Source organism: Dromiciops gliroides, chromosome 1 (genome assembly GCF_019393635.1).
Source record: "Dromiciops gliroides isolate mDroGli1 chromosome 1, mDroGli1.pri, whole genome shotgun sequence".
NCBI classification, from domain to species: Eukaryota; Metazoa; Chordata; class Mammalia; order Microbiotheria; family Microbiotheriidae; genus Dromiciops; species Dromiciops gliroides.
Window position 1 is genome coordinate 16,552,717 of NC_057861.1, and position 13,671 is coordinate 16,566,387.

At 43.3% G+C, this 13,671-nt stretch overlaps 1 protein-coding gene across 1 annotated transcript in view; it reads left to right on the forward strand.

Annotated features, from left to right (window-relative positions):
• Nucleotides 1-14: 14 nt before the first annotated feature.
• The window catches only part of ALKBH2 (alkB homolog 2, alpha-ketoglutarate dependent dioxygenase), a 32,764-nt gene continuing 19,107 nt past the window's right edge, over nt 15-13,671 (forward strand). Inside the window, exon 1 of the mRNA XM_043974907.1 lies at nt 15-143. The gene's annotated coding sequence lies outside the window, so the exon portion shown is untranslated. The remainder of the gene's footprint in view (nt 144-13,671) is intronic.

The window sequence follows — 13,671 nt, forward strand, 5'->3', positions numbered from 1 at the left end:
AGGGTGGGATGAAGGGCGCATGCGTAGGACGTTTTACCTTTTTGTTAGGGGAGGTGTCCGGGGGTCTCCAGCGCCTGCGCACGAGGGATTACTAGAGAGCCCCACGAGTCTGACGCTGGCCTGGGAGAATTCTCTGAGAGTAGGTGAGCCGGAAGAGGGGTCTGGGGGCGGGGTTGGAGCCCCTGCGGTGGGGGGGGGGGAGGGGAGGAAAGAGTCCAGCCTCTGACGCCGGAGCAGTTGAGCGACCTCCGAAAGCGGGGAACCTCAGTTTCTCCCGCTGTGAAATGAGGAGTGAGCTCCTAGCATCCCAGTGCCCAGACCTAGAAGGGACCCCTGGCATCATCTAGTTCGCCCCTTGATTTTTTACAGAACGGGAAACTGAGGAAGTTTAGAGACTTTCCAAAGGCACCCAGGTAGGAGGCTGGTTTTGAACCGAGGTTCAATTCAATGATCGTTTATTAAACGTGTGCACCTGTTGTGGGGGAAATGGGGTAGGGGGTTTGGGATAGGAGTAGGGGTTAAGGGTCCTTTGTAATTCTTTAAAGAGGAATTCCTCCCTCTTGCGCACAAAAGCAATTAGATTAAGGTAGTTTATTTAGGGGCTGGGGAAGAGAAACCAAGGGAGAAATCCTTGGACTTCTCATGGGGAGAAAGGCACAGAGCGGCTCTGAGATACCAATCTCCTTGAGCAGGAGACTGACTGGCAGATACTTTTATAAAGGACTGATGGGGACCGAAGAGGTGATCGTCTGACTGTGGAAAGTTCCCTTATTGAGGGAGGAACATCCCCCACTGGTGGTGGCTGGGGGAGTTGGGTGAGGGGTGACTGCGAATCTCAAGCCATCTCTACCCCTCCCGCCTCAAAGGCAACAGCCACACCTAATCTTACCTCCCCAGGGGTGGAGGAGACTGGAATGAAGGGTGGTGGTCCTGGAGCTAGCTCAGTCTGATTTGGTTCCACTTGTCTCTTTAGGTGTGTGTGTCCTTTGGTTTACTTTATCAAGGAGAAGGTTTTGTAATGTACCCCAGAGACCTTCTGGGGTGCTCTGGGCCTATAACACACCAGAAAATTAACGGAACAATCACTATAACAGAATTAAGGTCTTTAATCCGGGCAAAGGAGCTATAACTGGGATTGCATAGCAGATGCTAGTAATACCCCAAGATGAGGACTGGGGACCTGGTTTATATGGGGTAACAAAACAGAGAGCGCGGTGAGTCTGCCTTTGGAACTACTTAATGTAAATGAATCTTTTTACATAATAACATAAAGTCCAGGAAGTAAGCCTGAGGATCTTTGCAAGGGGATAGTTTGTTTGGGGAGATCCATAAAACAATTAACAGTCTGCTATTGACAAAGATAGGTAAGCCCCAGGCTATTCACCAGCCTGGGAATGGACGAGGATCAAACAGTTCTCAGTAAATTGTGCTTACCATTTTCTCCTCTTGGTCAAGGAATCCCCATCGCTGACCAAAAAGGAGTGCCCAAAGTACCAAGGGTCTAGTTACCTTGTCAGAGTTGACTCAATTTATAAAGGGGTTGATTTTATATGCATTTACCAACTTTGAATAGGAATTTATGAGAATAGATAGACAGTGAGAGTCACAACTTGGCCAGGTTCAGTATCTGGCACGGGGACATAGTTTGCAAAAGTTTAAATTAATGTCAGCTGGGGAACGAACGCCCGGATTCTCAGGCCACCTACAGTGTCTTGGGGAAAGTGGTCCTCTGCTTTCTGGTGCATCCATTTGGAGCTTCTCTTCAGGTGAGAGAAGTGTCCAATTGTCCAGTTAGCTTCAGTTTGGCAGCAGAGGGGGTTGGTCAGCAGGACTCCAGGCCCCTTTCCACCTGGGCTTTAGGGAATCCTTGCGTAAGTGCTTTCTCCTGGTTCCAGCTGCTGGGTAGACTGAATCAAGGCTGAGTCTCTAGAAAATGACTGAGAGACAAGACGGTTAAGGTGATGAAGAGTTTGGGTAAGTCCTTTGCAATAGGGCAGAAGGGGGAGGCGTTGGTGGTGAGGGAGTCACCGCAGGGAAAGATGATGCCCGGTGATGGACTTCAAAAGGTGAAAGAGAATATTTACCAAAAAGGGTTGCCCTGAGGTTCAGAAGAGCCTAGTGAGAGGGATATGCCCCTCTCAGCCTGGTGATCAGATCTCAAGGTCGTAAAGGCCCCTTTCTCTCTGTTCTCTGTCTCTAGATTTTGAGAAAAATAGGAAACTACTATCTGGCATATCAGCAAAGTTGCCTCATACTAGGGTCTGCACAAAAACATTATACAGACGCGACAGAATGTTTGCTGAAACAGGAAATTTAGGATAAGTTGCAAAAGAACCTATGGCCGGACCCCTAAGGTCAGACCACCCTGACCTAGGAGAAAGATTTATCACTGAACATAGAGTTTCAACCTAACCACCGCATACTGCATTAATCTCAAAATAGATGATAGGGTATAAAAGCTGCTTGGTTCTTCATCTCTGTGTGACACACCTCCTGGCTGCCCCAGCGAGTATGCACCTTTCTTTCCAAAGAAATAAAATCTGTGCTTTGACCTCCTTTCTCCTAGTGTCTCTATTATGGGGGAGGGGGGGCGCGGTGGGCGTATTTCCCATCCCACTCACTAGGGAAGGGCTTTTGGCCGCCGAGGCAGACCCATAATCATCCATAAACTTGCCCAACTGAACCTTAATGATCCCAATTGATAAATTGTCCCAGACCGGAGGAATAGGGATGGTAAACTCTGTGTAAATGTTGACGCAGTGGCTGGGAAGCTAACAATTGGGAGACACCTGAACCGGTGAAATTGATGGAGGGAGGTTAAAAGGGTTAACAGACAACCTATCAGTAGTAGCTAAAAGGGGTTAACATATAACTTGATTAATAGTACCTAAAAGGGTTAATAGAGAAACTAAGGTTTGTGTTCTTACAGTAACCAAGAGTGTTCAAGTCCCTATCAACCAACACCATCAACCGAACCATCAATAGCCATTAATATTCCTAGAAGACAGGACACCTAGGAACCAGATCTTAAGTAAAGAGGTATCAAAAACACAGAGACCCCCTGGGTCGGACAGGTTTAAGCATGTCTTTAGGAACATTGGCAGAAAGGATCAAATGTGTCCTTAGGTTCACCTTATGATGTGTAAACCCCAAAAACACACCTCCAGGGGAAAAGGTACCTGCCTCTTGGGTTGTCTTAGGACCCTAGGAAGTCCAAATTAGGATAAGACTTTCCAGGAACCTCCCACAAGGAGATTAAGATAATGAGGAGATAATCTACTTTTGCTATAAATATAATCATTTTCATCCTCCTGTTGCAGACACCTATCTGCATGGTGCTCTCCCTGTGATCAGCAGTCTTTCAATAAAACTTGGGAAACCAAGTCTTGTAATTCTTTGGGATACCTCACGATCAAGCTGATCAATTAAACCCACCCCACCCCCCACATCAAAATGAGTACCTCTGTTACTGTGAGCTTCTTTAGAAATTCCCCAGGTGAGAAAAATCCTTTCTAATAAGCTGTTGCAATGGTTTACCGGCAAGGAGAATGCCTCTATCCAATGGGAGAACATGCAAACCATAACTGATACAAACTTATAGCTAGTGAAGGTTGGCAGCTGAATAAAATCAATCCTGTCACATTTGAAAAGGGAATTTGGGGGTCATGGGGAGGGTGGGGTGGTTAGGTGCTTTGCTTACATTATATTTAGGACAGGGGACAGCTAGGTGGCACAGTGGATAAAGTATTGGCCCTGGATTCAGGAGGACATGAGTTCAAATCCGGCCTCAGACACTTAACACTTACTAGCTGTGTGATCCTGGGCAAGTCACTTAACCCCAATTGCCTCACAAAAAACAAAACAAAAACAAAAAAGAGGAGGGGTCCAAGTGTACAGCAGGCCCTCCCAGATAAGGGTCAAGTAAAATTCACCCCAGAGGGCACTATGCAAATCAACAGTGAAAACTGGGATCTTGGGGAATGAGATTCAGGCCTGTTATGGGCCTGGGGTACCTCAGAACCTTCTCCTTGAGAAGCTAAACCGAAGGACAGACGTACCTAAAGAGATGACCACCACCCTTCCTTCCAGTCTTCCCACCCCTTGGGGAGATAACCCCATTAGGCATGGCTGCTGTCTGAAAGGTGCAAACTTGGCTGAGATGGCTTGAGAGATTGGAGCGGCCTCACCCAAATTCCCCTTGATGTGGGCTGAATTTAGGATCAAATTGATTATGAGTCATCCCAAAAGAATGACAAGAGTCAGTGACTCAGTTTCCCAAGTTTTATTGCAATACTGTGAGTGATCATAGGGAGAGAACCAGAAAAGTGGAAAGGTATCTCTCCAATAAGGAAAGAAAGTTATATTTATAGTATGGATAAATTGATTATCAGTCTCATTATAATAATCTCCACCTTTAGGAGGTACAGGGGAGGGCTTATCCTAATTTGGAGTTCCTGGGGTCATAAACCAACCCCTGAGATGGGTACCTTTTTCAGTGGAGGTGTTTTGGGGGTTGACATGTCATAAGGTGAATCTGGGGACAAATTTGGCCTTTTCTGCGCATGTCTCTTTCTGATTCCCATGGCTAATTTCAAAATATCCTTATTTTTCTTTTATTTCTAGTCCAAGTTTCTATAGCCTATCATTTTTTCTTTTGTCTTCCTTCCTTCCTTTCTTTCTTTCTTTCTTTCTTTCTTTCTTTCTTTCTTTCTTTCTTTCTTTCTTTCTTTCTTTCTTTCTTTCTTTCTTTCTTTTTTTGTGGGGCAATGAGGGTTAAGTGACTTGACCAGGGTCACACAGCTAGTGTCAAGTGTCTCAGGTCACATTTGAACTCAGGTCCTCCTGAATCCAGGGCTGGTGCTTTATCCACTGCGCCACCTAGCTTCCCCTAGCCTGTCATTTTTTCATTGTTAAAATAGTCTCAGGTTTTCATGGCCTCTCCCCCTCTGTTCCCCTTATGAGTACTGATTACTGTGGGTAAGAGAACCTAGCATCCTGATTTGTAAGTTATCCATTAACTGGGATCTGAATCCCTCTTAGAGCTTGGGTCTTAAGTTTTTCTGTTAACCGCTTTTTGCCTCCTACATCACCCTGAGCCAACCACCAGTGAGGGCATCCCACCCTCGGGTGATCACCCCCAATAAGGGAACTTTACCCAAATCGTCCCATCAGTCCCTCTACCATGGTCCTCTATAAAAGTATTTGCCTTTCTCAAGTATTTGATTTCATCTCAAGGTTTTCTTTTCTCTAGCAACCAAATGAAATATTTTGTTCTAATTGGATTTGTGTTCCAGAGGGTGTAATCCCTGCGTAATTCTGTGAGCTCTCCCTAATCCCTGTACCTTCCAGGTATGGGAGAGATGGGTGGGGGTGTTGGGGTTCTTACAAATTCCTCTTTAAAGAATTACACCCTCAGGGCAACTAGGTGGATCAGTGGATAGAGCACAGGCCCTGGAGTCCGGAGAACCTAAATTCAAATCCCATCTCAGACACTTAACACTTACTAGCTAGGGGCAGCTAGGTGGCGTAGTGGATAAAGCATCGGCCCTGGATTCAGGAGTACCTGGGTTCAAATCCGGCCTCAGACACTTGACACTTACTAGCTGTGTGACCCTGGGCAAGTCACTTAACCCCCATTGCCCCGCAAAAAAACAAAACAAAACAAAACACTTACTAGCTGTGTGACCCTGGGCAAGTCACTTAACTCCAATTGCCCAGCAAAAGAAAAGAAAAAGAATGACACCCTCTCACACACAAATCCAATTAGAAAAAAATAATGTTTTTATTTAAGCACTAGAGAAAGGAAACCAAGAGAGAAGTCCATGGACTTCATGGGAAGATGGTTCAGAGATCTCTGACATACCGATCTCCTTGAACAGGAGAACGGCAAAAGCTTTTATAGAGGATGTATGGTGGAGGGACAGATGGGGTGATCATCTGACTGTAGAAAGTTGGAGGTGGGGAAAGCTGGAATGAGAGGATGTGGTCCTGACTTCTGGAGTTATCTGTCCCCTTGGGGCCACTCTGGCAGCAGCCACACCTAATGGGCTTATCTCTCTGGCTTCTCCAGGAGAGTTAACTCAGACCCATTAAGGAAACCTCCAGTTTTCAGAATTTTAAAATGTATTTTTGCTATTAAACACCTAAAGGCCAAGTGATTTTTCCTAGGGTCTTGCATTCATTATACGCAGGGAGTATCCCAGAGGGAAAACTTGAACCCAGGTGTGCCAGACTATGAGATCACTTCTTTGTGAATTCAGTGTAATGCTGCATTTCTAAACAAACAGTTTCAAGTACTTGACGCTCTTTTAACAGTTGAATCTATAACAATCTGTAACCCAAAAGAATACTCTATAATGACCAAATATTCACATTATAGATTGGTTCTGAAGTAACTTGTTTTAAGATCATTCAATTAACAAATTTCCAGATCCAAATTTTTAAACACTTTGTCTTAATGCAAATGTCACAATAAACCCTGACTTAAAACACACACACACACACAATCTTATTAGTAGACATATTTCACTTAAAATAAGACTAGAAAAATTCAGTTACAACTTGAACTATTTCCAAATGGTAAAAATCTCAATTTATCTAAGGCCTGTCTACTACCATTTCAGTATGAGACCATTATTATCAATAAACTCATTTTTACATGGTGATAAACACTGGTGACTGAGAAGCCAGACAGTTCCCCAAATTCAAATAGAACCTGATTAACCTTAATTTTGGGGTTCATAAAACCTGGATTTAAAATACCTAATATTGGAGATCAATTCCCAATTAAAGTTTAAACAAATTTCTTAAAAATGGGTTAAAAAATAAAATCAACTAGTTACCCTCTATCTGCCTCTCTATGTAAATTACCTTTCTGACAATTCTGCTTTGAGTGGCAGAGAGGATTGCTAACTCAGTGCAAGATAAGGGATTTAGCTTGAATAGCAAGGGACACACACACACACAGAACATTTTAACACAAATAGCACTCTACCAGGGCAGACACAAAAAGAGTAAACAATAATGATAAAGATTCTTTTTTTTTAAGGGAGGCAATTGGGGTTAAGTGACTTGCCCAGGGTCACACAGAACATGTTTGAGTCTGGGTTTGAACTCAGGCCCTCCTGAATCCAAGGCCAGTGCTTCATCCACTGCGCCACCTAGCTGCCCCGATAAAGATTCTTAAGATAATTTAGCATGCACAAATTAAGTCTTCCTCTGTATCCTCAAAGACCCATTAATTTGAGCCCGATCAATGGGTCTCTTTTTTCCCTTAAAAAAAATTAAATTTAGAGACCTTTTTCTGAGAGACAAAAATCCTATTTTCCTCCTTTTTTTTTTTTTAAACTCTATTTTCTGGAAGGAAGAAGGGTTCAGATTCAGTGCTTAGTTGATTCAAAATGCCATCGAAAGGAAAAAAAAGTCCCACTCAGGGCCTTTAAGTTTTGGGCTGGCAGAATAAAGAGTAAGCTCAAAAAGGAGACTTAAATTCTGCTAATTTCCCAAGTTCTTGCCAAGTTCATGTAGTACATGATTTGAAAATAGAGCTGGGGGACAGCTAGGTGGTGCAGTGGATAGAGCACCAGCCCTGGAGTCAGGAGGCCCTGAGTTCAAATCCAGCCTCAGACACTTGACACTAGCTATGTGACCTTGGGCAAGTCACTTAACCCTCATTGCCCAACCAAAAAAAAAAAAGGAAAGGAAAATAGAGCTGGCAGCTGCCCTTTTGGGACCTGTTGGAGTGACCACATATGGTATGAGTCTTAATAGGGTGTGCCTACTCAGCTTATCTGCTCTTGCAAGAACACTTGAATCAATATTCTTTGCTTCACCAGTGGTAAGATGATTGTTTCTTACATACGGGGTCTCATCCAGGATTTTGACATCCCGAGTGAGGGACTGTCACCACCAAAGGACGGGAAGATGTGTCCCCTTGATTTCAACAGTCCTGTGTATCATCGAGGAGGGGGTCCCACCTCAGTGACTGTTCAGGGTCCCAGGACTATTAGAGAGTCAGGCTTTGGTGAACCAGGAAACAAAAAGGGGTAAAACATAGGCACCGAGGCAACTAGGAAACTCTGTACACAGACCAACGTCAGAAAAGTGACTTTAAGTATTACCTTGGTGCTTGGGACATTTTATTGAGGTTCAGACTTAAAACATGTGTCTGAGACATGCTATTGAAGTACAAAGTGATTGTGGAGTCCGGATGGAGGGATGAAGTGTTTGATTTTTCTTGATATGCAAGGTTCTGAATGAAGATATAGAATGGGGAATAGAAACACAAAGGTCAAGTATAGAAGGAATTGACATATCCCATCTGACATTTCCTCCAGACAATCCCTTAGGAAGGATGTTGAAAGATTGGAAGGATACTGCCCATGCCAGGCAGAGGAATAAGAAAAAAGATGATAAAGTATTGTTGTTTCACATGGCCAAAACAAAGCATAAAATCTCATGCTATTTTTTGGCCAAAATATGGGGCGGATGAGGATTGGTTATGCCAGACCCTTAACATCTATATAAATGGGAAAACCCTTTCAACCTGATGAAAACAAGAGTTAGGGTGCACAGTCCTTCCTCAGGGATTCTCAGAATCCCCTAACCTATTTGGACAGATATCTATTGGAACAAGTGTTAAAGAAATTCAGACTTCCAGTGGGAGCTGTACTATTCTGGTATGTAGGTAATCTGTTGATTTCAGGGATAGTGACAGAAGCTACTAATGCTCTGCTGAAGTTCTTGGGGAAACAAGGTCTGAGAGCATCTAAGAACACACTACAGTGTGTGGAAAGGGAGGTTAAATATCTGGACCATTTAATTAGTTAAGGAAAAAGAAGGATAAATCCAGAAGGAATCAAGGGAATTGTTGAGCTACCCCTTCCAAAGACTAGGAAATTTCTGGATCTGACAGTATAGTAGACTATGGATCAATTCCTATGCCCAGAAAACCAAAGGATTATACCTCAAATTATTAGAGGAGGAACCAAATATACTACAATGGACACAAGAAGAGAAGGACCTGGTAGGAGAGATGTGAGAATTGGAATGGCACCCCTGACCCAGGCAAGGAGATGCTGAACCTTCTGAGCGTCTAGTTGGGTAAGGATTTTCCTCAATTTCCCATGTTCTGTCTCTTTAAGTTTTAAATTGGCCATTAAGTATATACTTTAACTCTTAAGTACTTTTTTTCAAGCCTCTCTCCCTCTGGGATCAAAAAAGCCTCTGGGTTTTAGCATTCTAAGTGTCCTTTCTTGGTTATTCACCTAGGCAAAGATGGACCTGTTGCTTAAACTCGCTCCCTATGAATTCGAATGTTCTTTTCCTATTTTTATTTTTATTCTTACTTTTCGATGTGTTATAGTGAGGAAATTTGTGAATTATAGAAAGGGGGTGGATAATAGTACATTTCACATCATTCGAGGCTCCCCCCTAGAGAAAATAATCACAGCATAGGATTCTTAGAAGCTGCTGATTCAACTCAACCAGGCATGACAAAAGCAAGGCTTATCAAACTGCGTTTTATGTGGCATAAAAAATATTCTAGTTTACTGGAAAACAAATGGTTAGAGAATGGATCTTTTGACCACATAACACTGAAAACTCTACAAATGATCCTTCGCTTTGAGTCCCCCAAAGATTTAACTTATTGGAACTTCTGGAATGTAGCAAGTAAGGAATTGACCAAAAAGGGAGTAAAGGAGGAGGACTCTGAGCCTGAATATGAATGTAAGTCTGTCTCTCAGACTGAAACATCAACCATCGAAATAAAAAAGGAGAAAAGAGAAAATTCATGTGTAGAGGAGACAGAGAGGATAAAAGTCCTCCCCCTTCCAGAGATCCCCTCCCATGATAAAAGGGGTTGTGGTAAAATAATGGAATTTGGCAGACTGATTGGGATGGGTCACACCTGGCCTGGCCTGAGTGAATTATGCTGCTGAGGTCAGCAGGAGAAACCACTCTCCACAGGCAGTTTGAAGGACCATCCCTTTTGGAGGAGTGAGAGTAAACGCTCACTGAAGGGAGCTCAGTCTCTTTCCAGAGTCAGTTTTTTTTCTGGTGGTGGGAGCGGGCGAGAGAGGTTTTTCCTGGCAGTTTGTTCTGGGCCCCTGACTGCAAAGCTGTTTCCCATTGAAGCTATGGACCCCAGGTAGTGAGTTAACATACGAGCCCTGCTTTTTTTTTTTTTTTTTTAGTGAGGCAATTAGGGTTAAGTGACTTGCCCAGGGTCACACAGCTAGTAAGTGTTAAGTGTCTGAGGCCGGATTTGAACTCAGGTACTCCTGACTCCAGGGCTGGTACTCTATCCACTGCACTACCTAGCTGCCCCAGCCCTGCTCTTTTGAATTAGCTGAACTGGAAGTGAGTTTGGGGATTGTATAGACTTAGGTTATAGTTAGGGGGGTTATCCATTTTTCTTTTTCCCTATTCCCTTGTCTTTGGTTTTATTAATTTCACCTTTGCTGTTTATTTTATTCCCATTAATAAAACCTGATTCATTTGTGGAAAAGAGGCTGTTAGGCTCCTTTCTTGTTGGCCTGGGAGAAATATCTAAAAACGCAGTTTGGAGGGGAGGACCTTTGGGCTTAGAGGTCCCTCATTATTTCCAGTACCCCAATATTACAGCAAACCACTCAATTAACTCTCCCTATATCAAATTTGGCCCCAAGAGGGTGTTGTAGTAAATCTTAGAAGATATTTGGCTCCAAAGATTTAGGCATATGGAAATGAGAAATTCCTAAATTTGATGAGGACCCCACAGCAGTTATTGGCCACTTTAGGACAATTTTCAGAAGATATCAGCCCACTTGGAATGATGTTAATGAGCTTATGGAAACAATATTATCCCCAGGGGAAAGAGCAGATTTAATAGTTGCCGCAAATGACCTGGAAGCCTCGGAAAAGGTTGATATTGGATGGCCTGTTCAAGACCCTGACTGGGACCCCAAAAACCTTAGTCATTTTGATATGTTGAAAGAAGCAAGAGAAACATTGCTGAAGGCAATGGAATCCTGTGCTAGAAGGACTGATAACTGGCAAAAATTTATAGATATAGTTCAGGAACCTGATGAGAGACCTAATAGATTCTATGATGGGTTGTGTAAGCATGCCAGGCAATATGCTAGACTAGACCCATTAGACCCTAGAGATGCCCATATTATCTGCTCTCATTTTATATAGCAGTCCTTACCAGAAATTTGGAAATATTTAAAAAGGCAGTGTCCAGACTGGAATAGTTTGAGTCCTGACAGACTTAAAGCAATAGTAACATGTATTTATGAAGGAAATGAGAGGGAGGAAAAGAACAGACAAGGCATTTTAGCTCCAGTACAGGAAATAATGAGGAAGCAAGGCTGGGCAACTGAGAATCACTACCAACCCCAGAATCAATATCAGCCCCCTAAATTTTGCCGGTACTGCCGTAAACAAGGACACTTTATGCAATTTTGTAGAATTATGAAACGAGAACAAAATGAAAATAGTTATAATTACTCTCATAGGAATACAGAGAGGCAGAACCAAAATAGAGATAGATCTTTTCAGGGGGGTGCAGACAGACAGGAGGCAAAACAAGACCCTCTCAGAGAGATATAGGTGGGCAGAATGAAAACGTTACAGGCACTCTCAAAGGAGTGCAGAACAGATAGATACAGAAGATTGATGATGTATGGGGTGGGGAGGCAGGGGGAAGGGGGGGCAAGGAGAGTAGAATCTGAAAATTTTACCTTTCCAGACCCTGACATTTTTAGCCCTCTTGTGCCAGTCCATTCTCCTCCCCAAAGTAAGGAACCCCATGTAACCCTTAGGGTTGGAGATACTTATTATGATTGTTTATTAGATACAGGAGCCTCAAGATCAGTCCTAGTGAGCAAACCTGACCCTGAATGTACACCTCTAAATGTAGTGGGTGTTTCAGGAAAAGCCCAATCCGTTGTAAAATTAAGCCCTCACATGGTGAATCTGGACCCATTAACAGTAGAACATACATTCCTACTTATGCCTGACTCTCCTGCAAACCTATTAGGCCACGACCTCCTTTGTAAACTTAGAGCAACCATATCTTGTTCTCCAGATGGTGGTATTTCACTGGAAGTGCCAGGGGATACCGTCCACTTACTGCCAATTTTGATCTCAAACACTCAAGAAACAGTGGAGAATACATTTGAAATCCCTTCTGACATTCCCGAGTCCCTATGGGCTTCTTCCCCTACTGACGTAGGTCTCCTTAAATCTGCTGTGCCCGTTATCATTAAGAGAAGCCATTGAGGGAATTTCTCCTATTACTGAGGCTTTGACAAACCAAAGCATAATTGTCCCATGCCCTTATTCCCCATGCAATAGCCCTATTTTGCCAGTTAAAACCCCAAGCCTGGGCCAGATGGCAAGCCTGTTTACTGTTTTGTACAAGATCTGCAAGCAGTTCTTATGTTATACTTAGACATCCGCTAGTACAGAACCCTGCTATTATTATTTCTTCAATCCCATGTGATGCAACATGCTTCACAGTGGTAGATCTGCTTTCTTTTCAATACCAGTGCACTGGGAATCCCAATATTTGTTTGCCTTTACCTGGAAGAATAGACAGTGGACTTGGACCAGACTCCCACAGGGATTTGTTGACAGTCCCACACTATTCTCCCAGATTTTGCATCAGGATTTAGCCCCCATTACCTTTAAAGGTTCCACTGTAGTCCAATATGTAGATGACTTACTCCTGGCTGCATCTAATGCTGAAGTTTTGCCAGGAAGACAGCTGCCACCTGTTATTAGAGTTGCACAAACGAGGCCACAAGGTCTCTAAGTCTAAAGTACAATGGTGTCTACCTCAGGTGGAATATTTGGGTTTTGTTTTGGCTGCTGGCACTCGATTCATCTCTCCTAAGTGTGTCCAGACTATTCAACAACTCTCTGCTCCCTCTACTAAAAGCAGCTATGGGCCATTCTGAGAGCAGCTGGATATTGCAGACAATGGATACCCTCTTTTGTTGAAATTACTAAGCTTCTTACAGCTCTAACTAAAAATTCTGTCCCAGAACCTTTACAGCTGGATTCCCAGCATCTTTCAGCTATAACAGAATTAAAACGAGCCTTGTTATCAACACCTGCACTAGGACTCCCAGACTACAGTAAGTCTTTTACTCTTTTTGTACATGAACAGAAGGGAGTGGCTTCTGGGGTCCTGACTCAAAAATTAGGACCTGTCCAGCGCCCAGTATCTTATTATTCCAGCCAACTAGAATCTGTTGCCTCTGGGGCGCCACCTTGCCTCAGGGCAGTGGCAGTTACAGCCCTTTTGGTAGAAAAAGCCTCTAATCGTACAGTGCCCTCACGAAGTTGAGGCTCTCTTACTACATCATAGGACACAGGCTTTTTCAGATCAAAGGCTCACTAGATATGAAGTAACCTTGCTAGGAAATGAGAGAATCACTTTATTTTTTTATTTATTTAATTTTTTTTGAGTGAGGCAATTGGGGTTAAGTGACTTGCCCAGAGTCACACAGCTAGTGTCAAGGGTCTGAGGTCAAATTTGAACTCAGGTCCTCCTGAATTCAGGGTGGGTGCTTTTAAATATGCGTTTAGTATCTGCCATGCTGTAGAGAGGATTTTTAACCTCTGCTGGCAAAGCCATTGCTAATGGAGAATTTATTAAAGATCTCCTATCTGCCTTAA